Raw genomic sequence first — 3,291 nt, 5'->3', positions numbered from 1 at the left:
AAATATCTTGATTGTTCTAGCAGTTTGTAGGTCCTAAAATATCCATATTTGTCTACCACTGTGTGATTTTGATAAATATTCTGATTGTTCTTGGCAGTTTGTAGGTCCTAAAATATCCATAATTTGTCTACCACTGTGTGATTTGATAAATATCTGATTGTTCTGGCAGTTTGTAGGGCCTAAAATATCCATATTTGTCTACCACTGTGCGATTTGATAAATATCTGATTGTTCTGGCAGTTTGTAGGTTCTAAAATATTTATATTTATTTAGCACTGTGCGATTTAATAAATATATGATTGTTTTGGCAGTTTGTAGGTCCTAAAATATCCATATTTGTCTACCACTGTGCGAGTTGATAAATATCTGATTGTTCTGGCAGTTTGTAGGTGGTAAAATATCCATATTTGTCTACCACTGTGCGATTTGATAAATATCTGATTGTTCTGGCAGTATGTAGGTCCTAAAATATTCATATTTATCTAGCACTGTGCGATTTGATAAATATATGATTGTTCTGGCAGTTGGCAGGTCCTAAAATATCCATATTTGTTAACGATTTTAAGTGGTTCTTTTTTATTAGAAAAAGATTTGTTAAAGCTCATGTTGTAGTTATCTAGGACTAACTATATCACAGGTAACTATGACATGAATAAAGAGTGAAATATCAGCCTGAAAGATAACTAGAACTATATTTGTAACAATAACCCACTCATATTTTAAAATATGTATACATACATGTATAGAGATTTACATCGTCCATTTAGAATCAAAGAAAAATTCCTACTTGGCTAAGATACAATTGTTCTGTATGTAATACAACCGAGTAAATGATACGACTAATTGCATTAACGTGTGTTTGGTTTAACATTAGGGAAGTTTTTCCCTAATGAAATTACTGTTGTGTGCAAAATAAATATAAATTGAAGGAAGAAGAGTTTTGTGCTTTAACCCTAAACTTTCTGCTATATAAGAAAGAATCAAAGAACGCAATTTGGATTGTTATCCACTGAAATTACCATGACAGTAAGTTTCACAAGAATAATTCCATAGCAACGACTAATTAATTTTATCCTATAGTTTTAATGCAATCTGTATTTCAGATCAGCACGTCATGCCACTTGCATTTGCTGTATCCTGCTAAAATATGAAGAAAGAACGAACTTATCTTTGTAACATGACACAGTAATTCAAGAATTATAATATCTGTTTCCATCTTAAGACATTATGGCACGTGTTGAGTATTTAATATTACAAGTACACAGATTTGTATGAATTAGTAATATTTAATACTTACACCTTTATTGTTTTTTTTCACAAAATCAAGTTCACTATAGATTTTCAAATAAATGACTAAAATAGCAATATCGTGGATGGTAATTGAGCCCACAGAAATAAATCGAGTGCTAATAATCATAATTTAAAAGATTATTTGAAATTATTCATTTTTTTCAAGTACTGAAACAGTTATTGGTTATTTACGAAATCAAACTAGCATCTCATTAAATGTAAAGAAGAACATAATAACGTACTAGTGTATGGTTGTAATTTGCGATTTATTTTGAGCATCAAGATATGATAAGAACTTGAAAAGTTGAAGAGTACGAGAATACTCGATTTAATTCAGATTGTGAGCTTAGATTCAGCAAGTAAAAATAAATGGTGACTTTACTGTGTTAAATGTTAGGTGTAGTCTGTGATGTCATGAAACTGCACCTATTGGAATTAACTTCTGTTACTGTAGGACTTTTACAACGAATTGATCAGCAAATCATGCAGCAGAAATTTGAACAAAATATTAATATTTATTCCACTTCAAAAGAGCCAAAACAATAGAACATCACACCAACAGAGCAAAATAAAAAAAAAAAGGTCTACCTAATTAAAGACTCCATCTTTTCATGGCAAATGTATAAACTAATGTATTTTCGTTATACTTGTACGTGTATCATTATTTCTGACAATGTTGCTAAACAGTTGTTTGTATCGTGAAGTATTATATATTAAACAAAAAGAGATTCAACTGGTGTGCTTGGATTTATTGGAAATCAAAATTACACAGTGACTTCTGTTTTTAGCTAAACTGAGTAGCAAAAGAAACGGAATTTAGTATGTTATAAATTTAGTGGGTAAGTGGAAGATGGCATAAATAATGTCAAACTCTGTTGCAATAGTTCTGTTGATGCATTGTGGCTGTATTCGAATGATTAATACTAATGAATATTAAAGCATCTAGTGTATTATGTACGAACTATAATTGGTTATGGTTACACGCTAGAGGTGTTTTTAGCAGCCACCAAAGCACAGGCTATCCTCCCTCAATTATTATAGAATCCTGTCATTGTATGTTCATCAGTGCGCAGCCTAGGTAGCTTGCCATCGTCTCTTTTTTTTTTCGAATCATCGACCACAGGGAAGTAACCAGTCGGCAGTAACCTACTTCTATTTTTTCTGTTATTTAGTTATTTATTGGCAAAAAGAATAGGAAAATCAAATTCTTCAGAAATGTCTTTTTTTTTTAAACCTGTTTAACAAATTAGGCTTCAAAAACATGATGAAACTTAATTTTATGGCACTTGGTTTCTACTTCCGATTTCGATCGGGTAGTGTTTATAAGCTTAAACTAATCTAGGGTTTAGTATTTTCTGTTGTGAAATGTGTTAAGGACACAAAACCTTATTTTAATTAGACATTTATTTTATAACATAATTCAACTTAGACGAACGTACAAAAAAGTAGTCTGGTACCAAAAGATATTGTTTGTTTGGAATTAAGCACAAAACTACACGATGGACTATCTGTGCTCTGTCCATCACGAGTATCGAAACCCGGTTTCTAGCGTTATAAGTCCGCAGACATACTGCAGTGCCACTGGGGGGCCAAACGAATATTCTCGATTATATTTATTTGCAAATTAATTTAAAATATCTTAAGATTATTTCTGTTTTGTGAAACTGGAATTGCATTTTGTAAATTGAAGGTTGATTATATTCACCTGTGGTATTCAGTGTGTGTGGTAAACTCTGTAATTTAGATTTAGTAATTAAATATATGCCGATATATATTCAATTTATGATATTTGCCAACAAGATTGATACACACAGTTTTCTTTGTTTTATATAAATATGTTTTAACATACAAACAATAATACAATTTAAAACAACAGTTATTACAAACAGCTAATACAAATAATGACTTATATGCAAAAGTTCCACAAACTTACAAGCAATACAAAGTCTTAATTCTAGTCTGCAACTTCCATGATGTCTTATCGAGGGTTCACGATGAGCG

This window comes from Limulus polyphemus, unplaced genomic scaffold, assembly GCF_000517525.1.
Source record: "Limulus polyphemus unplaced genomic scaffold, Limulus_polyphemus-2.1.2 Scaffold143, whole genome shotgun sequence".
NCBI lineage: Eukaryota > Metazoa > Arthropoda > Merostomata > Xiphosura > Limulidae > Limulus > Limulus polyphemus.
This window is presented reverse-complemented; position numbering follows the sequence as displayed.